At 33.1% G+C, this 23,419-nt stretch overlaps 1 protein-coding gene across 4 annotated transcripts in view; it reads left to right on the forward strand.

Moving 5' to 3' along the window:
* The first annotated feature begins 739 nt into the window (after positions 1–739).
* Positions 740–23,419, forward strand: part of LOC118183996 (uncharacterized) — a 255,046-nt gene continuing 232,366 nt past the window's right edge. For 2 of the 4 annotated variants that reach the window (XM_085825053.1, XM_085825054.1), the window contains exons 1-2: positions 753–879; positions 5,157–5,306. The gene's annotated coding sequence lies outside the window, so the exon portion shown is untranslated. Of the gene's footprint in view, positions 880–5,156; positions 5,307–23,419 lie in introns of all 4 variants that reach the window. The other 2 variants (XM_085825051.1, XM_085825052.1) reach the window with 1 other exon arrangement.

The raw sequence follows: 23,419 nt of genomic DNA on the forward strand, positions 1-23,419 counted from the left end.
AAACAGAGAAATCCCTTTTTTAACATAGAATGTGTAAGTATATGTTAGAGTAATGCAACGTTTTCGTTTGTGGGAAATATCCATATTAAAAATCTTGATATTGAATAATCCCGGCTGTGATTATTTCATCTGATACCTGCACATTGTAACCCAGTGTTTTACAACAACGGCATTTATTCTTTTCGGTGAACTCTAATCTATTTAGATCAAGATCTATAGATAGTTTGTCTCCAAAGCTATGTAATTTTTCAAATCGTTACTTAAAATTTTCCTTCTTCCTTTTCCATTTATTTAATTTGTATGCACTTGTGAGGGTAGGCGTTTATACGTCTGAGCGCGCGTGTTTAAAAACTGAATGAGAGCTTCTTTTTTGTCTTTCATACATGTAGCAACAAACAGGCTTTTAAATGCTTAAAATATGACAACGTGTATTACTGAAATAATAAAATGCTCTATTCTATAACAACGATTACGTAATAATAAAATTTCTATTTCTGCGCAAGAATTTCTTTTTTCCCCTTCAAATAACTTTATAGTTACAAACCAGACAAAGCAAGAAACAGCACATTAAAGTTCCTTATACGTTTTAATAGTTTCCTAAAAATTTCTGCTCATAGTAGGCGAATGACCTCGGTGCTTTATTTTCTAACGCAAATGAAAGCACGGAAGTTAAACATCCTGATTTGTACTTCTATTTTATGCGTTTGTTTACATTCATTAAGCAACAACTCAACTCGGACGGCGACTGTTACCGGAATGCCGTCGAGAAATGTCAACATCGACTTTTCGGCTGTATGAACGAGTTACGAGCGAGAAAAACGAGTATGAAATATATTTTAAAACGACAGGAATTCTTTGAGACTGCTTAGTTCTTTTTAGGTGAGTGAAATATTTTTTAAATGTCAAATAATTCTTCGTATCAAATGAAGCCCATTTATGGCTTTTTGCTGTTTTTGACATTCCAGTACAGTGGCATCTGTATTTATCTCTGAGCTTGATTGCTAATTAATATTTCTGATAATAATGTTTCTGCTCCTGAGCCTGTATAACTATTGCAATGTTATTTTTTTTTATTTGTTTTCTGCACAGATAGAATTTTCGCTATGCATATGGTATTTAAATTTGTATGATATACTTTCATTATCATTGCTTGTGTATGTTTATTTTTTCAAAGCATTGTATTTCTCTGGCAAAAATTCCTTATCTTCTGTCTTGCATTTTTCTTTTTGGGCATTTTTTCTTTTACTTAATTCATATTGTAACGACATATACGAGTTTTAATATTTTAAATCCGCAAAATTTTTGACAGGGAGCGAAGTTGTTTATGATTCATACGGTTCATGTTCTTAACATTGTGCATTTTGCATAAAGATATGTAGATCAAATAACACAATGTTTTTTGTTTATGCAGTATCATAAGTTAACACAATGTCATAAGTCTGTTAGCATTTCATAGAATAAAATATTGGTTAGACTTTTTACTTCTAAACATATATGTTCATTTTTGTGAAATTTTAAGTGCAGTTGCTCATAACATAAAATTTTCTGTAAACGGTTTAGGAATTATTTTTAAATATATGATGAGTTTGCTAGTTGCTGAGTAAATACAATTTCTGAACACGGGTAGTTTGACCCAGATTCAAATTCTGGCAAACGAGCTGGCTGCATGGGTTTTTGTGCTTTTTCTCATATGTAACATAAATACAAACCAGTTTTTTGTGTGAGGTCCTCTATTCTTACCTTTCCTCTACAAATAGCTCTCACGTTCATTGAATTAACCAACCAGTTTTGATAAGCTGAAATCATTATGAGTGAAAATATTATGATAGTAATCAGTAATAGATTAAGGGATGGGCTATCCATCTGGCACAGTGGGCATTAACAGGGAGTGAAAAGTGAAAAAAAAAAAAAATTAAAATGAATTGTTTTTCTTGTGTTAGTGTTGTAGTAGCAGTTGTCTAAGATGCCCTTCTATTTAGGACCCCCCCCCCAAATTTTTATGATATACTTTCATTATCATTGCTTGTGTGTGTTTATTTTTTCAAAGTATTGTATTTCTCTGGCAAAAATTCCTTATCTTCTGTGTTGCATTTTTCTTTTTGGGCATTTTTTCTTTTACTTAATTCATATTGTAACGACATATACGAGTTTTAATATTTTAAATCCGCAAAATTTTTGACAGGGAGCGAAGTTGTTTATGATTCATACAGTTTCATGTTCTTAACATTGTGCATTTTGCATAAAGATATGTAGATCAAATAACACAATGTTTTTTGTTTATGCAGTATCATAAGTTAACACAATGTCATAAGTCTGTTAGCATTTCATAGAATAAAATATTGGTTAGACTTTTTACTTCTAAACATATATGTTCATTTTTGTGAAATTTTAAGTGCAGTTGCTCATAACATAAAATTTTCTGTAAACGGTTTAGGAATTATTTTTAAATATATGATGAGTTTGCTAGTTGCTGAGTAAATACAATTTCTGAACACGGGTAGTTTGACCCAGATTCAAATTCTGGCAAACGAGCTGGCTGCATGGGTTTTTGTGCTTTTTCTCATATGTAACATAAATACAAACCAGTTTTTTGTGTGAGGTCCTCTATTCTTACCTTTCCTCTACAAATAGCTCTCACGTTCATTGCCTTGGTGAATTAACCAACCAGTTTTGATAAGCTGAAATCATTATGAGTGAAAATATTATGATAGTAATCAGTAATAGATTAAGGGATGGGCTATCCATCTGGCACAGTGGGCATTAACAGGGAGTGAAAAGTGAAAAAAAAAAAAATTAAAATGAATTGTTTTTCTTGTGTTAGTGTTGTAGTAGCAGTTGTCTAAGATGCCCTTCTATTTAGGACCCCCCCCCCCCAAATTTTTATGATATACTTTCATTATCATTGCTTGTGTGTGTTTATTTTTTCAAAGTATTGTATTTCTCTGGCAAAAATTCCTTATCTTCTGTGTTGCATTTTTCTTTTTGGGCATTTTTTCTTTTACTTAATTCATATTGTAACGACATATACGAGTTTTAATATTTTAAATCCGCAAAATTTTTGACAGGGAGCGAAGTTGTTTATGATTCATACAGTTTCATGTTCTTAACATTGTGCATTTTGCATAAAGATATGTAGATCAAATAACACAATGTTTTTTGTTTATGCAGTATCATAAGTTAACACAATGTCATAAGTCTGTTAGCATTTCATAGAATAAAATATTGGTTAGACTTTTTACTTCTAAACATATATGTTCATTTTTGTGAAATTTTAAGTGCAGTTGCTCATAACATAAAATTTTCTGTAAACGGTTTAGGAATTATTTTTAAATATATGATGAGTTTGCTAGTTGCTGAGTAAATACAATTTCTGAACACGGGTAGTTTGACCCAGATTCAAATTCTGGCAAACGAGCTGGCTGCATGGGTTTTTGTGCTTTTTCTCATATGTAACATAAATACAAACCAGTTTTTTGTGTGAGGTCCTCTATTCTTACCTTTCCTCTACAAATAGCTCTCACGTTCATTGAATTAACCAACCAGTTTTGATAAGCTGAAATCATTATGAGTGAAAATATTATGATAGTAATCAGTAATAGATTAAGGGATGGGCTATCCATCTGGCACAGTGGGCATTAACAGGGAGTGAAAAGTGAAAAAAAAAAAAAAAAATAAAATGAATTGTTTTTCTTGTGTTAGTGTTGTAGTAGCAGTTGTCTAAGATGCCCTTCTATTTAGGACCCCCCCCCCAAAATTTTTTTTTAAAATTCTCGTAGTATGTTTTTCGTGTTTCTCGTAGTGAATGATTTGTTAATTTATAAAGAAGTGTAAAATCTGTAATAAATTATTATTTCAGTATAATAAATAACTATCAGTTTTTGCATTGTTCATGTTGCATATTTATTTTAGTATTAACTATTATGTTGGTCGTTATGTTTTATGCGATATGATGGTAATGATGCTTCATAACACTTTATTCAGAATATGGAGATTACTAGTGCATTTGTCAGGATGTGTATGGCCAAGGTTACTGTGTGTATTATCTTTAATTTTATGTTTGTTAAGAATGTACATGAAAAGTTCAAAATCCTTGAATGACAATCATGAAAAATTAAATATTTTATTTGTTTTATATTATTAACATAGAACGTTCAATGAAGAAAATTCCATCATCTGTTGAATAGATAAGACAAATGAGTGCATTTTTTAGGTGTGCTAGATATTGATTTCCAGAAACAGGGATTGCAATTAGCAATATTATTATTATTATTATTATTATTATTATTTTATATTTGTAAATTTTGAACGATCTAGTAACTTTATTATTGTTTTTAGAAATAATGAGACCAATTAGTGAAACTGGCCTCTGCAGTAGAATTTCTTCTGGAGGTCTCACCTCAAATATGATAAACACTGAGAGAAATTATATGAAGTATTTATAAAATAAGTTAACAATTCAATATTTTTTCAGTTAAAATTATGTAAACAAATAAGCTAAAATAACTGTGCATTTTATTTTTATGGTTTCAGTTCATTTTGTAGTTTGTAAAGCTCACTTAATTATTAGAGGCCGAGTGGTTAAGATCACTAAATTTTGGTCATTTGATCAGGCTAGAAATCTGGTGAATGAGCTGGCTACATGAGTGTTTTCGTAGTTTTTACTATTTATAACTTAAATACAAGTCAGGCTTTCTTTAGAAAGCATCCCTTCCCTTAAGCAGATAGGCCTTGTGTGCTCTGCTGCGTTGAGATAAATAAGTGAACTTGACACATATTTAGATCTATACAAGCAAAATATTATGTAATCACACTTCAGGTTGTAAATTAAAATCATTTCTAATCTGTTTTATGAGCTACAGTTTCAGAAATATTGCAGCTTTTATGTATATGCACTTTTTTACTCTTAATATAGGAAAAATAAGATTATGCTTTGCTGTACATATAGTCTTTTCTAGTATTTATCATGCTTTTTAGTATAGTGAATATTGTTATTATTGAACACATCTGTAGTAATAACAACAGTGATGGATGTAGAATAGTTTCCTGTGTTTTGTGCTCCAAACTTTTCAGTGTTTTGCTGTATTTTATTCAGTATCATAATAATCACACCATAATTTTTTTTTTTGGTAATTTTCTGTCTATATTTCTTTATTTAGCACATATTTCATCATATTTTATGAAGAAATTTCTCTGCATTTTGTAAAGCAATTTCAATACAAAAAATGTGTACGTATTGTCTTGTTGACTGTTGGCTGAAATTTTGGCATTTGTCACTAATCACTGATCAGTACAGCGGAATTCTAAAGGTAATTGATGTTAAATCATGCTATTTTGTCAGGCGATGAGTTAATGCATAAGTACTGAAAATGTATTGAATTAGCTGATTTCTAGTTTGCTTTAATCGAACACATGACCAAAACTGATTTTGGGGGTTAAATTATATCTCTCCGTAGAAATGAACTTGTTAAAAAAAAATTCTAAAATGATAGATAAAGGTATTTTCCTTTCCATTGCTATGTCTAAATTGCAAAAATTGTGACTTTTATTTATAAATGTGATATTTTAATGATTTTCAACAGTAGCATGACTATCATGAGGGAACTCGAGTGTCGTAGAATTTTATATTTTGTTATGTCTACTCTTAGCTATTCAATACTATAGTATTAGCTATTCAATACTATGTGAAATGAAGGTGTTTTGCCAGATTTTAATTTCCTGTTATATGTTAAAAGATTTGGGCATTTTTATGAAAATGTTTCTAATAAGGGAGATTGTGAATATTTTCAGTAACATAAATTTTACTAAAAACAAGCATAAAAATATGAAAATAATTTTATTACTACAGTGATTGTTAGTAATCCTAAGTGTTTGTTAATTGCTATTAAATATAAAGAGCATGACTATTTTTAATTTTAAATATAATTTGTATTGAAAACATAAACTTTAATGTAGGCACATTTTAACAGGCTATGTGTTTTGGTTAAAGAAATGAATTGTCAAGGCTTCAAAATACTTCTCTTCACACGTAAAGCTTATTTTAAGAAATTTAAATGTCTTTATTCACGTTTTTCTTTACAAAACATGTTTTGTAAAGAAAGTGTTTTAAATAAATCAAGAGAAAAAATTAGGTTATGTTCTGAATTTATTCTTTCACTTATCTGAAAAAATGTTACAAATGATAAGTACCATTTTAATTTATACCAATTACTCACTGTAGTTGTAAGTAATTATTTTTTAAAGTAGAGCTTTTCTGTAAATTTCTTGTTATGTTAGCTGTATAACATCAGATATAAATTTGAATTCGTTTAAAAATGCTGCTAATAACGACTTTTTTAATTCAAGTTTTATTCAAAATTTTTTCTTCTCATCAGTTTTGAGAACCTATTAATTTTTTTTCCATATGTTACAATTGAGTTTGATTTCCAGATAGATTTGATGTCAGATTTCTTACAAAATCTTTCTACCTGAAATATGAAAATGATTATACTTGGTATTGTTTATATTATTTAATTTTTTAATAATATCTGTGCAAATTTATAAAATCATCATAATGAAATTGAATCCATTCACTTGAATCCCTACATTTTAATAATAATCCTTAGAATGCTTCTTTGCTTTTTTTTTCAAAATAACATATGTGTTGGATTTTGATTTTAGTATGTTTTATCTCATTCTTAAACTGCTATTGAATATTTTGGTACTTACATATTAACACATTTGTTAATATGTAAAATATTGTGATTTTTAATATTGTAAATATTGTGATTAACTAATTGTGTGAAAAAATATTGTGATTTTTAACTGACGAAAAGTTACATATTGGGTGCAAGTTGGTGATTTTTGCAACTTTTTTTTAAAAAGGATTCCCAAACTATCTATATTTATCATATTTCGGCAACATTATAAGCAAATCAAAAGAAAATGCATATTTAGCAATTTAAAATATAAATTTTAATTACTAAATTGGGATTATTTCATCATTTGTTGTTTAGAGGTACATGGCCATGATTCTTAATGTGATAACAATCACTTGGAGTAGCCAATCTCCTTTAGTTGTGTTGCAAGTCAGTCTGAAGGCACACATCTTCATTGACAAAATTTTTACGTTTGTTAAACTGTTTATGGTTTCAACCGCCAGTCTTGTTGTTGCCATTTACGAACAAAAGAGCGCTTGCCCACACATTGTATTCTTTCTCACTAATCTCTTCGAAAATCTGATCATCTAAGTTTTCCAGCGTATCACTAGTATAACACTTGTAGGACATGCTGGGAAGGCATTTGTAGCCTTCTGAGAAAAACTACTGAATTTGGTGATTAGCAGCAGTAATAATAGAATCTTGCGGTAATGGACGTGAACAACTATCCCACATCGAATGCTGGGCTTTTATAGCTACCAGAAAATGTACCCTTACATTACATTAAAAATGTTGCCTCCATTTTTTAGTAACATTTCATAGTTTCTCCCTGTCTTCTAAAATTCTAATAATTTCCATCTCTTCTCAAATGAAATAAGATTTTGCAACTGTAGCTCATTTTTAATGAGTACACTTATATGTATTTTTTTGCAATAGTGTTTTATACCTAATCACTTCAAAGAATCACTTAGTGTACTTGAAGAAACTATATGAAATTACCCTATATATATGCAGAATGAACAGTTACGTCGATACAATAAAGAAAACGTAACTGAATTCGAAATGTCCTGATTAATTGGGTTGCCTTTTTTCTGAAAGCCAAATATAATATTGTTGCATGCGTACGCGTTCGTAATAAATTGAATGCACTAGTCTGATGAAAAATGGATAAAATTTATTCTTATCACAACAAATAAAAACAAAATGCTGAAATTTCCTCAGAGATATTAGTACAGTATCGCAATACCTAACAGTAATTATATTTTGAACTACTAAAATGTTGAATAAAACTCAATTCAAACCACAGAAAAATGTAGAGAAAGCTAGTCCGATCTCGCGTCGAATTCGCTACAATCAATAGCAGCAATAAGTAAACAACTGAATTGAGATGTTTTCCTCCCGCTTTTATAAGCTTTTTAATAAACACGAGAACATTCTAGTATTTTTTGATTTTTTGGATAACAAAAGAGTACAGTTACGAGATATCTGTTTATTAAAATGTTGAAGGCGACTGCTCCTTGTATTTTAATTTTTCCGGCGTAGCTTTCTCTTCAAATAAGTCTTGTGCTGCATTGCGCGGGAATACAAAACAATTTTAATTACAAATTCTACTAAAAACAGCTAAATATATAAAAAAACCGTAACAGTATGTATTGCAAGTGAAGGTTTTTTGGTCATCCGTTTTATTTCAACAAAGACAGTATGGTTAACTGTTATTATTATAATTTCCAATAAAATTAAATAACAGGTGTATTTTTTGTTTGCCTAAACGCATTGTGTGCTTCTATTCAACTAAAATTTAACTTCTTATTTTATTTAATTATAAAATTTAACTAATTATTTTTTAATGTCGTAAAATAATAATATTCGTTGACGTAAAATAAACAAATTAACACACTTGTAATATAGTTAGTGATTTTAATGGAGAGAGTTATTTATTTTTGCGGAAATCCATTTGAAATATATGAACTGCGTTATACTTCTATGTTATTTACCCCCTCCCAATTTAAAGAGCCAGTAAATTGATAGGTTCTACGGTCAAAAGTCGTTAATCCGGACTCGTCGGGACTTCGGCGATTCCGGATTATCGATTTTTCCGGATTATAGATCATCAGTTTAAATCTCGTAAGATGGCATGCAGATATTCTAAAATTAAAAATATGAAACCGTAATTTATGAAATAAAGAACAATTATAATCTAAAGGGTATCAAAATTTACAAAAAAGAGCTTAATATTTATTTGTTTACTTTATTAAACATTTCTTTCAATGTAAGTTGTTTAAGTTGCTTCGTTTTATGTGATAATACTTTCTCTTTAATTCTATAAACAGACATGATTTCTTGTTCAGTTACAAAGTTCCGTTGTTCAAGTCCCGTTAATTGCTGTGCCGAGAATACCGACTAACCTGTCAATCGAAATTTTTTCGTTTTCACTAACCTCTCTGTCACATTCTTCATGTGTTTATCCATTTTTTGCAACAATTCCACTTTTTGTTTGATGGACATCGAAACATACTTTCGTTTTGTACGATCCTTTGGGAGCTCCAGAATCGGAAATTCTATTTGACGTAATCGAAAGTTCAAGTTTACTTTTATAAAATTGCTCTTACAGTCTGCAAAAAATAATAAGCCGGATCTAATTCGAAGATTAAGGAACAACGCAGTCATCAACATTAACTGAAATAGATAATTAGATAATTTTAGCTTATACCGTCCGTTATACATAAAACGCGCACGCGAAAACGTTTTCTGCACTTGCGCACACGCATATGCACAGTCGTAAAAGGTGTTACGCGCACGCGTAAACGCCTATGCGCATGTATCAACGCAGTGCATGCGCAGAAAGTTTTTAGCTTTGAGGTCCGGATTATGGGTGTCCGAATCAACGACTTTTGACTGTATTTTATTTTTCTTTTAAAGAGAGAGAAGTCGTCTGAACATTTGAAGTTCGGTTAATTGAAGTTATACTGTTACTAATCACAGATAACTCCATTAAGTCTTTTGTAATTATTATTTTGTAAAATTAACGAGTTCAGTACAGTTGGATAATGGATTGTGTGCTAAAATCTATTTTTAGATGATCGACCGTTTAAGATTAGTTTCCAGAAGATTTAATTTTATGTAATCATCGGATAATGTATTAAGTAATTTAAAAAAAGACATATTCATTAAACAAGTTTGCATTAAGGAAGCGGAAGAATATACATAGCGCAAGGAAACAGTGAATATTTCCTTTACTGTCGTACTTAAATTAGGAATTTGAACGTGAAATTGCTAATTGTTATGAATTAAATGTAGCGTGTCAATGAAGCCCGATATGGCTTATGAATCGCACAAAGGAGAATACCATCTAACCTTTTAGCATTCGCTTTCTTCATTATAGTAATGATCATTATACAGAAGTGTATTATTTTATTTCCTCATGTGAGCCGTACACAATGGGTTATTTAACGTAATGTTTTTTCATTCCTTCGAAAAGACCGTCTTGAAAGGCAGCTGCATAGTCATTGCTTAAATTTACACTCGGCCTTTATATGTGAGTTGTGCAGCAGCCACATCTGGATCTTTAATCGCAGTAATGCCCCTTTGTTCGCAAATTAAAAGTTTTTTTTATATACGTACCTTCTGTGGTCAAGTAGCTAAGAAAGCGGCACGCGCAGCGTGTCAGATTCAGGATCTCTTTGTTCGCAAATTAAAAACTACTCTCTTAACTTCTGTGGTCAAGTGTCTGAAAAGGCGACGACACGCGTTGTGTGTCAGATGTGGATTGTTTGTTATTGCGATGAATATGTTTCGAACGAAAATAACGTATTTTCAAACGCAATGGTAAGATATAACGAAGTGCATTCCGTAAAGTTAGAAAAAGATATATCTTTTATGGGAAATATTACTAGTAAATAATTTCTGGATTCGATTTTGAATCGTTAAATTAGATCGTCTGGATTTTCAGGTGTGAAGTACTGTCGTAAAAAATGTCTCGAAAATAATTTTGAAAAAATATCAGTTTCCGTTTTATATGATTATTACATTTGCTAAAGATAAGGATTAAATTTTTATAACCATGATGTAGTTGTATTAAATAGCTTTGTTAGTTGATAAGACATAATTTTTTTTTTTATTAAGATAGAAGTGTTGTGATTTTCCTATGTCGTTTCATTTTATTTGCGAGGAAACAAAATTATCATGAAGGTAAGTGATTTTTATGCCGAATAGGAAAAGAAGAAATCTTACTGACAACCTTTGAGAAGATAGTAGTGGTAATTACAGTTGCGAAAGAGTCACTGAAATGATACCGCCTGTTCTATAATGCTTAAGGAAAAATGCAGTCTTTTCGTGAAATACTGTAATATTAAATGAAAATCATGCTTCATAATGAAATATATATGATATGAGCTTACGACATTGAGGCGAATTCAGGAAGAAAAACAAACTTCTCACTTACTGTTTAGCGTACCTCAGTATGTAGTTATTGTACATTTACTCTATTAAAATTGCAGGATAGTAATAATTAATATTATATTATGACTCAAAAGGTGTTTAAAATTGCCCTCGAATACTCGGGTGGAAAGAGAGTAATATTATAGAGGACAGCTTATTTATACTAAATAAATCTTTAAGAGGTAACGTGAAAAATATTTTGTATCATATAAAATTAAGTCTTCTGGGTTCCTTGAATTTCTTATGCCCATTTCTGGATGAATACTGGTACTTTTCATTCAAGATCCATTAGTGTTATGGATCTATTTCAATAGAAGTTTTCTTTACTGTACCTGTGTATGATACAAATACAATTTTTTTTTTTTCCTCTCTGGAAAGAAAGTCTTAATCTGTCCTATACGTGTTATGGCAGATTTTGTAATTTCCCGTAATTATTTCTCTTTCATATCGCAACAAATCCTTCTCCCCCAAAAATGTTATTCCAAGAAATTATTAAAATTAAAAAAAATTTAAGCATGGCGAATTAATAAATTAAAAAGTATAATTGGGAGGGGAAAGCTCTTTATAAGAGTCACAGGATCTATGTAGGCAAGAAAGTTTTGATAAGTCTCGTGGAAAGTTTTTTTTTTTTATAACTTTTTGTAACAGTTGTGATGTAGCCGTTCCTCAATAGACACAAATGCCGGCTAGCTTTAAAAGGATTTATTAACAGAGCACACAGGAACGGTTACAAACAAAAGAAATATATATAAAAATGAAACATAAACGAAATGGAACATCAAACATTGAGAATAACATAACATAGTAAGCTATCATCATGGCGACTGGAGGTCGACTGACGTTTTTTTCATATCGCCACGAGATGGCGTTTAAATAAAATAGTTCGGTTACAGTTCATGAGTTCATGGCGTGAATAAAATAGTTCAATTACACTTAAATAGGTCTGTTACACAGTTTAGTAGATTTTCATCTGTTGTACTGAAGTTTGAAGGGCAAGGATAATTTCCTTTGCTTACACTTAAATATCTTAGGGATAATAAATAGATAAGGTGTTGAACTTTAGACATTTTTGCGTTAAAATTGCGTTCGGGAATTATTATACGAATTTTAACGAAGATTGCTTAGACGTTTAAAAAGAGCTGAGAAATTTCAAAGTTATTAAGTTTGGAGGATAATAAAGAGGATGAGCATGAAGAGTAATGCAAGAAGGAAGTTTACACTTAAACACCTTTTAGATATGATAACTGTACATTTTTTTTATTAATTTTTTTTTTTTTTTTATTAAAAGAAACTCAACAAGTTCCCCACGTACCACATAGTATCCCATGGGGCTTACAGAAGTAAGTATGAAACACAATACAAAATAAACAAGAAAAAATTGAAATAAAATCAAGGATGATTACAAAGTTTTACAATGAATTGACAAAAAATGTTAAAAGCACTTCTCTCGGAAATAAATTGGTAAAACTCTGGAGGCCAGTTAATATTAAAATTTTTCAGTCCCAGTTTCAAGACTTTTCTTTCGCTCTCATATTTAGGACATAGAAGAAGCACATGTTCTACATTCTCCTCGCCGCCGAGGCCACAGTCACAGACAGACTCAGGACTCAACTTAAATCTGTTCAAATAACTTTTAAAATTCCCATATCCAGTAAGAAACTGGGTTAATTTGTAATTTGTAAAGAAATGATGACATAACAATCTCATTTTAATAGAAGGGAAATATCTCCTAGTTAAACTCCCTTTATTTGAATTAATGAATTCGTGATTCCACGACTCCACAATGCTTTCATACATGACCTTCGTATAGAAGGAATTAGGGATATTGACAAAAGTGTCAATTTCCCGCTTAGTCGCAGTCTTAGCAAGGAAATCGGCTCGTTCGTTCCCAACAACACCTGTATGACCACGAACAAATGAAAATGAAACCGAAATATTTTTATCCTTTAGATTCTTCAATTCTTTTTGAATCTCGATAATGATATTATTAGAAGAAGAAATACATTTTAAGATCTCCAAGGATGAAAGGGAATCAGTACAAATGAGATAGTCTGAAACAGCACTATTTTGTTTAGAGACCCATGTGACGGCGAAGTTTATGCACAAAAGTTCAGCTATGAAAACGGTACATTCATCTCTGATTCTAAATTGAAAGTGCTCAAATTCAAGACCATTTTTGAAGACAACAAATGCGAGACCAACCTTGCCATCAATTTTGCTGCCATCAGTATAGCAAGTTACAGGCGAATCACCCACAATTTTATTGCTAAACTGAATAAAATTAATAGCATTTCTTTCTGAAGGATGAGGGAGATCAGATAGAGGTAAAATACAGTCATGCTGAGAGACAGTAGAAGCAGAAATATTTTCCTTATAAGCAATAGAATGAAGAATGGCAATGTCAATTGGAGGAAAGCCAGAAATTGCATAAACAGACTCTAGCTTACGGTACGATATCCACATATGACCCGCAGAAGTATCCGTCTTTGAACGCGTCGTAAAAATCTATAATTTATCTTCTTCTTGAGCGATATACCCCGGGCTCTAGAGCCATACATAATAAAGGGTGCAATTCCTTGTTTATAGATGAGCGAATGAACGTTGTAATTAATACCGTATGTGTTACGTGCAATACAACTTAATCCACGCTGTAATCTATCACATTTCTCTGATACATAAGTTAAGTGTTGTTTCCAAGAAAATTTACAGTCAAGAAAAACCCGAAGATATTTCATTTGCTTTACCACAGTCAAAGGGGTGCCATCGAGAGATAACTGAAATGCATCATAACAGATGTTTCGCTTTTCAATAATCATAACTCTGGTTTTATCAGGATTAAAATCTAATTTAAAACCTTTTGACCAGTTGGAGGCGAAATTTAAAGTCTCTTGTGCCTGTAAAAAAGTAGCAGAAAGTCCCTACTCTGGAAGCAAAACAAAACATCTGCAAAAGCTATAGTATCACAACAAGCAAGATTTTCCAGTTTTAATACGAGATCATTAATAATAATATTCCAAAACGTAGGTCCTGAAACAGAACCTTGAGGGCAACCCCTTTCAAGGTGACGGATTGCAGAAGCCGAGCCCAATTGCAATTTGGCCACCCGATCATTTAAAAAATCAGCAGCAAGTGAAAAAATATTCATTGGAAGTTCTACTTTTTTTAGCAGATTGAGAATACAAGGCCGCCACGCATAGTCGAAGGCGCCTTTAATATCCAAAAAGACCAAAATAGTGTACAAGTTTTTCTTTTTCCCTCTCTGAACAATTTCATTCAAACGTAAAAGAGCGTCTTCAGAACTTTTTTGAGGTGTAAAACCATACTGATTACCAGAAAGAAGGTCTCCATGACGGAGATACCAGCAAATTCTGTTAATAAAAAGTTTTTCCAAGCACTTACCCAAAACAGGAAGTAAGCTTATACATCTAAGGTTATCTAGGTGAGGAATCCTAGACTCATTTCCTTTAGGAATAAGAATTACTTGAGCATGTTTCCAAACACGTGGGAAAATGCCAACATTTAGGCAAACGTTAAAAAGTTTATGGAGAAATTGAGGAAACATTAAATGAAACTGTTTAATAATCTCATTCGAAATAGAGTCAGGACCAGGTGATTTATTTGGTTCCAGCATAGAAATAACTGTATTAACTTCATCACAAGTAAACATAGAATCTACAAAAGAAGAATAAACAGTACGCGCAGCTTGACGGTATTCCTCATGCAAATCATCATCAGTTTCCTCTAGATCCGAGGGGAAAGATTTCTGAAGCACAGCAGTAATTGTCTCTTCTAAAGAGTTGGTTGTCTCTCCAGTGGAAAGACAAATGCCAGTTATTTCAATTTTTTTCATGAAATCTCTTTTAACTCCATACGTGTAAATCTTTTTCCATACATTGTGAACATCAATGGTCGAAAGAAATGTTTTCCAAGACTGAGATTTAGCATCGGCAAGCTTTAGATTGTAAGCTTTTCTATATTCAAGATATTTACTTTTATAAAGTTCTCTAAGAGGCGGATTTTTACAACGCTGAAATCTACGCCTAGAGGCATTAAGCCTCTTTCTCATACAAAAAATTTCGGCAGACCACCAAGGAACATTGTGCTTACCATGATTCCTAACAGGTATGGAAATTTGAGATGCCTGGAGAAGAACAGAACTAAAATTCTCAACAAGAGTATTTAGGCGAGAACCGTCACTACAGTCGTTTAGAATATCAATGAAACGGGTGATGCGAGAAGAACAAAATTTTCGAAAACGATCCCAATTTGCTTTCCCTGTATTGAAGATTTTAAAAGGAACATTTGAGGTGTCTCGTAAGAACGTAGAGAGACAAAATTCAAATTCAATCATCATATGATCAGAAAGGGATTCTTTTTCAGACAGCCGCCAACTCGAAACATCCTGGAGAAGATCTGAACCAATAGCAGTAACATCAATATAACTAGAACCCTGAGTTGCCTGAAACGTAGGTCCATAATCTTCATTAATAACAAATAGGTTGTTGGCAGAAATAAATTCACTCAGTTTATCTCCACGAGAGTCTGAATAGGGACTAAACCATAATTCAGATTTGCCATTAGAGTCCATACACCAAACCAGTCGATTAAGATTTTTGGACATAAAGACTTGACTAATTTTATGAAGGTCTAAGTCAATGTTTCTTGAGGGTTCAAAATAGTATGAAAAAAGAGTGAGCACAGTTGAGCCAACAGTAATATCCAAGGTGACCATATTATAATCCGTATTTTTATAATCAAGAAATGTTGATAGATCACGTGATCGAATAATGATTGCCTCCTTTACATTGTCAGAATTAGGATCACAATAAAGTCTATAAGTGCCAGGATATCCTGGAAGAAAATTCTTGTAATAATGAGGTTCCTGAACCAAAGCACAGTCAATATCATCAGCTTCCATATTTAAAATTAGCTGTTGTGTCGCAGATTTGGATTTATGAAGATTTAACTGCACACACTTTAGAACGCGTCTAGCCAATCTAGCCATAATCAATTCGAGATTGAATGTTCCTTCTCATAAACTGTACAGATAACTACTGTACATTGATAATTGATATTTTCAGATTTCTTGAAAAGTTGGAATCAGTAAAAAGACAAATTCTATAGCATAATGTTTCTATTAAAATATATTTTATGCACTTGCCATTCCTGATGATAATTTTATCTTAAAGTCACCGTTGCTGTTTCATTAAAGTGGTTAAGTTTATGAGCAGAAACGTTTAACGCCGCTTCCTACTGCATATCCGCAGGGCCTGTATTACGCGATTTCAACTATAACCCTTCACGTTCTAGCAGGAATATCACCATTACATTCAGAGTTGAGCATGAAGCTTTTTTAGGCAATATTTCAAGACTAAAACAGAGCTATACCCTGTGGGGCCCAGAATATAATGTAAAAGACTTCAAATACCCCAGAGTTACTTTCGAACACCATACGGCGTAATTACAACTTACTGCAGTAATTCGCGTGAGCTCTTGTTATGTAGCGCTCTATGTGGATGATTCAAAAACAGGCAGTTATGAAGTACGACAGACGCTTACGTACGACAATGAATGATACTGGGAATTGGTTTCTGCTATATTGATACTAACTGTACTAAATATATCGAAACGTAGACTGGATATAAGCAAAAGAATCTTTCTATCAGAGCTATTAGCCCTTGAAACAGCAATAAGTTATGCCAAAGATTGTCTAAGCCGTATAAAAATTTACAGCCACTCAGCCTAGAGGCAATTGCAGGTACGTGTAGTAGAAGCCCTGTCGTATCTTGTTAACTAGAGAACCTTGTTAACCCTCAAATGCACAAATTGTTATTTTTATTTTTAAAGTCAAAAATACATTAGAGTTACATCAGATAAAATAGGAAAACTACTAAAAAATCTAAATTAAGTTTTTATTCCAATTTTTGAAAAAACATCATTAACTTTTACAAAAAAAAAAAAAAAAAAAAATGGTAGGCAAATGTGATACTTATAAAATGTGAAATGAGTAAGAAAAAAATATTTCAAGTTATGGTGGATGACTCTTATAGTTATGTAATGAATAATTGAATGTAAAACATAGAATATATTGAGGGGGTGCTGATTTAGAAACGGAGGCCTATTATTATCTATGTATAATTATCCGTTTTGCCCTCCCCCGCATACATCGTAAAGTTTGAAGGCTCCCAACTTATAATTTTTTCATATATAATTATTATTTTTATATGTAATGGAGTGTAGCAGTTTTTTTTTATGGAATGTTATTGTGCAGTTCAAAAAAGCCAGTTGCCTTTATCAGGAACGGATGCTTTTATGAGTAGCTGCCTAGCATCCCATTAACCATTGGCGAATATACACTGGTGTGCAAAAATTAAGTCGAAAAATTAGCATATCAGCTGAACAAAGAGGCAGAGCGGACAGAAAGACCAATCAGGAGATTAAGTAAGGTGATGTATGGTAGCACATGCGCAGATATGCAGGTAGACGTAATGGAGGAGTGTCTGAGTAGTATAAAGCATGTTGTCGGTGTAAGATCAGTATTTCTGGCAAAGAGATTGCACGCCGTATAGCAGTTAAAATCACACCGAGTTGCTGCCTCAGCGAGAAATGGCGAATAATCAATCTGTTTAGACGACATCTGGATGCTTTTACCCGAGGTCGAATCATTGGGAAGTTGGAGGAAGGCCGCAGTTGACAAGTGTGGCTGCAGAGTTCGGAATTGCTCACAACATCGTTTCACGACTTTGGAGACAATTTCAAACTACAGGAACAGCTATCCGGGGGTTTAGTAGTGGTCGTCCACGAGGAACCACACCCGCAGATGACCGGTATATTGCCTTACAGGCCAGAAGAAACAGGCGGCAGGCAGCGGGAGAAATCGCTAGACACACGACACAGGCGACTGGACGACCGATATCGCGTTTTACCGTGGCCAGAAGACTGCACGGTGGTAGTCTGTTTGCACGACGCCCTGTACGGTGTGTACCTTTAACGCCTGCCCATCGGAGAAGGCGTTCTCTGTGGTGCCGGGAGCACCGGAATTGGAGAGACAATGAATGGGGACGAGTACTCTTTACAGATGAGAGCAGATTCAGTCTGAGTAGCGATTCTCATCGCATACTCATCTGGAGAGAGCGGGGAAGCCGCAATCATCCCTCGAACATCATTGAAAGGGACAGGTATGGAGGTGGCGATGTTCTCGTTTGGGGAGGCATCATGCTTGGTAGTCGTACAGACCTTCACATCTTCGACGCAGGTTTAGTCAACGGGACCCGTTATTGTAACGAGATTCTTCTTCCATATGTGCGTCTTTTTAGAGGCGCTATGGGTCCGCAGTTCCTTTTCATGGACGACAATGCACCATGTCATCGCACAGTAGCTGCCGAACAGCTCTTAGAGAGTGAGGATATTGAACGTATGCATTGGCCGGCACGATCTCCGGATCTCAATCCCATCGAGCATGTATGGGATTTTCTAGGCAGACGCTTGGCAGCTCGTACCTTACCACCAGTAACGATTCCGGAGCTTCGATTGGCGCTGCAAGACGAATGGGCAGCAATGCCTCAACAACTCACTGACACCCTCATTCTCAGCATGGGCAGACGCTGTGAAACCTGCCTAGCAGTCAGAGGAGATAATATCCCCTATTAAAGACCGGATGTTTCTTGCTGGACACCCATCACAGGGATGATTCGGCCTTCAGTCGCATTGCGCTACATGCTACTTTTTCAATAAAGCTTCTTTTTATCCCTCTTATTTCTCTTTTAGTATGTGTTGCTTACATTACTCATGTCCTTACGTATTGGGGATCTTACGGTATTAAATGTGTTGATTTGGAAAGCTTTTGTACAAAGTTATATTGAAAAAACCGTCTCGTCCTTAATTTTTGCACACCAGTGTACATTAGTTGGTTAATGTGGACTAGCCCAATAGATAAAAGTATTTGTTAGAGAAAGTTGTGGGGTCTTCCATGTGTACAAAATAAGTAAATTAGAAACGTCTTAATAATAATAAACAGCATAATTTTAGTAATTTTATAGCAGATGATGGTAGAGGGAAAAATTAATTACATTTTGAAATTTCTTGTGATTTTGTAAAATAATGGATGTATTTGAATTTTATATTTAAAAAGTTTTAAAAGCCTTCCCTGAACAGATGTAATTATGAAGATTCTAAGAGTAACTGTTAAAAAATTACATGGTCCATATTTATTACTGCAAGGTAATGTAGAATTTTATTTACAAATTTAAAAGACTTAACTTGAGCATACAGTTAAATTTTAACTTTTATATATTTTTTCGTTATTTCGATTAACTAATATGAAAAGTCTTATGGCTGTAGGTTATGAATGGAAACTTTGATAATTATACAATACTTAAAGCCAGTTACTTTCAATAGGGAACAAGGGTTTTTAGACCTATCGTATTTAAGGAGCGCGCAGCCACCAGCAAGTTGTAACGTTGGTTTGCTTGTAGAGGATATACCCCAATTTTTTTTTATCAAAGTTTCATTCTATTATCGTATTACCGTGTGCTAATTTTTAAAGTTTTACAGTGCTTTGCAATAAGAATATATGATTTTATTTCATAAAAAGTAAATAATTATTAGTTGCAATTGAATTTCATGATTATCTAACTAAAATTGTTTTGATTTTTACCGATTTCAACATTTAATATTTACGAAGGACTTTCTAAAAGACAAGCACGATGAAATTTATATGATGCTATTCAAGAATTTAAAGAACTGTGCAAAATTTTAACGCTGTCCTAAACAAATAAGGTTTCTAAAAATATCAAAATTTTTCTTTTGCTTTTATTGAAATAATTATGATGGTTGAAATTAGCCCGCTCTTACTACGTCCTTCCTTTTTTCCACTTCCAGGTCCTGCTTCTTTAATAATATGTTGTTGTCGCCTGTTGATTTTATCTGTTGTTTCAAAATGTGATAGGACGTTGTATATAGTTATTGTAAAGTGCTTATTGCATTCATACTGTTGTAAAGTTATTGTAAGCTTTGTTATTGCGTTCAGCTATTGTAAAGTTCAAGATGGTATATAGTTATTGTAACGTGCTTATTACATTCATAATGTTGTCCCAGCTCAGCAGATATGTATTTCTAAGAAATCATTCTTCAGAAAATAATTTTATGCCGTGGAAAAACTATTTTGTTATTCTTCAAAAAGTGTAGTACATCTACAGCGCAGCATAATTGTAACGAGTAATTATGCAGCACCACCCGGTGAACTGCAAGATAGCTGATGTCTCTCTCCATAGAAAATGTTTCGTCATTTCCACACCCTAAATCATTACAGTTTAGTCGAATAAAGCAAACGGTCATTGTAGTGAAAAAGTCTTAGCAATACTGACGGCGCAGAATGTTGATTCATATTTAAAAGCAATCTGAGCAGCCGAGGCAGCTTAAATATTCATCTTCACTTCAGGTGACAACTGCGGCCACAATTCATTTGGCACTAATCGTGCCTATTCAAGAACATATACATTTTTGATACTGTTGCGATAGGACAATAGCAGAGAGACAGCATCTTAGCAATGGCCCACCAGCGGCCGAGCGGTAAAGTCGCTGAACACTGGTAGTTCGGTCCGAGGTTCGAATCCCGCGAACGGGCTGGCTGCATGGGCGTTTTCGTGGTTTTCCCCATGTGTAACGTGTATACGAGCCAGTTACCCTTAGAAAGTCCTCCACAAAGGCATCCCTCCCCTTAGGCAGATAGCCCTAGTGTGCTTTGCCATAATTACACACACACACACACACACACACACACACACACACACACGCATCTTAGCAATGCTCTGCATTGGTTCTTGATCCCTTCAATTCACGGAAATATTTGGCCTAACTTAAATTGCCAGTTTGTCATCGCCTTATTACTTGAGTAAAGGACGAAACACTTTCGTATTTATTTCTTAATTATTGTACATTGAACGGGAGTTGGTTTGTTACTCTTGAACTTATTTCCGATCAATGACAATGATTACTTGCTCTTAATTTAATTACTTGCTTTTAATTTAATTTCTTTTTACTATTGAAATTTTGTTATTCATGATTTAATTCATGTCCCCGTTATTGCTGGCAGCGATCAGCTGTCTTAAACGATTCTTCCTTATTAATAGGTCAATTTGAGTTAAGTGGGTCAATATAAGTGTGCCAGTTTCTTTATAAAAAGAAATGCGCCCGAAAGCAATGCGTTAAAAATATTCTCAGAATTTTTATTATATTAACCGCTGTATAATTATATGACAAGTGACTGATCGAAAATTTACTTTTATTAGGTCTTTGGGTACTTAAATTTCTCAATAAAATATTGTTGCACGGAGATGTTTTTAGCCCAGAAGGCCTATTAATTTCGTTTTGGCATTTTGCATCGAAAACTTTAAATGTCCGTTTCACTTTTCAAATTGTTGCCACCAAATATTATCGCCCTCTGTTATATTTAAAGAAATTAAATAATGAAGAATCTTCATAAATGTATGTATGTTTCTCGCATTGTTATAAAACGACGGTACCTAAAGCCATCAAATATCGAATAACGTAATCCTCCACCGAATTTGGGCATCTGGAATTTGGAATTTGTTTTATTATCGATTTCATATTTTCTAGAACACACAAGGTAACACACAAAACTTTAAAAAAACGCCCCTTTGGGCGTAATGTAAAATCTGAAAGCTTTCAGATATTTTTTATTGTTTATATTTATTTAAAACTTTTTTGATTGTATTATTTTTAATCGAATTACTTATTCTGAGAGCCGCGGTACCCGTATAGTAGATAGCGTCGCTGACTGCCGTGCTGAAGGGCCTGGGTTCGAATCCCGGAGAAGGCATGGATATTTGTAAATGTATAGTATCGGTACTGCATGGCGGCATTGTAAGTATGCGGCGAGCCGAAAGTCCTCTCGTGTGGAAGGGAAGAGGGGTAGGAGACCCTCGGACCCGTCCGAAACTGATCTAAATCGCACTATCACCTGAATGGTGCTCAAAGCTGTTGCCAACTGCATTCGTAATCTAGCGCTCCTTGTCACGAGGAATTTCGTGGGCTTGACTACGTCAGACAAGTCAGCATAAGCAACAACATTATTTTGAGATAGTGCTAACCGTGAAAAATTTACCTTTTCCACCCTTCGTGCTAGGTTTTTTTGGTTAATAATGTTTTTAACCTCTTATTTAATTTTATTACATTATGGCAAAACAGACTAAGGTTATATGCGTGAAAGCAGGAAGGCTTTCGTAGAGATCTTTTTAAGGAAAACTGGCTCTTCTTCACTTGGGGAAAACTACAGGAATGCTCATGCAACAGCCTCATTCGATTGGATTTTAACCTGGGTCGAACAGTCAGTGTTTTGGGTCTTATCCTCTTGGTCACTGATCAGCTTGTGTAATACTCTGATATGAAAAATTAGCTCATATCGTCTCTAATGGACTATTCCATTTCCACTGCACAAATAAAAATATTTTAAAAAGTGTAAAAAAACTATTTTAGGGATTTTTGAATGATGAAAATATGGAAAAAAACTATTTGAGGGATTTTTGAATGATGAAAATAACAAAAAAACTATTTTAGGGATTTTTGAATGATGAAAATATAAAAAAAACTATTTTAGGGATTTTTGAATGATGAAACTATGAAAAAAAAACTATTTTAGGGATTTTTGAATGATGAAAATATGAAAAACTATTTTAGGCATTTTTGAATGATGAAAATATGAAAAACTATTTTAGGCATTTTTGAATGATGAAAATATGAAAAAAAACTATTTTAGGGATTTTGAATGATGAAAATAGGAAAAAAACTATTTTAGGGATTTTTGAATGATGAAATTATGAAAACAAATTGTCAAAAATATGCGAAGATTAAGGTATTAATTAACTCTTTGTTTATTTCACGATAGAGTGTTAAGTGAAGATGTGTAATTCCGCAACAAGTATTTCCCCCTTCGTGATCCCTATAGGTTAACTCTTCACCGTGAGATTTAGGCGCAGTAATCGCTGAATTTCGTCTCAAAAGTTTTCAAGTGATTTTTGTATTCTTCCGCTTTCTCTGTTCCCGTTGTTTTACTTTTACACGTGATTCTGTGAATTTTTAGTCTGTCCGTTTCTAAGAAGCTAAGTTATCCCCCCTCCCTTCGCTCAGAGTGTTATTAGATTTCCAGTTTCTAAAAATTTTCATTTTTTGTAGTTTCAGAATTCGAGCTCGGGCTTTGTCAAACATAATGTGTTCGGTCTCATTCGTGTGTTTGTTTCTATTTATATATTCAAAATTCTTTTAATTTTAAAGTGCAGAAACTTGTTTTAAAAAAGACAAGAGAAAAACATTCGTTTGGCATTGGAATT

Source organism: Stegodyphus dumicola, chromosome 10 (assembly GCF_044657685.1).
Source record: "Stegodyphus dumicola isolate Sdum_Otavi_A_Nest chromosome 10, ASM4465768v1".
Classification (NCBI taxonomy): domain Eukaryota; kingdom Metazoa; phylum Arthropoda; class Arachnida; order Araneae; family Eresidae; genus Stegodyphus; species Stegodyphus dumicola.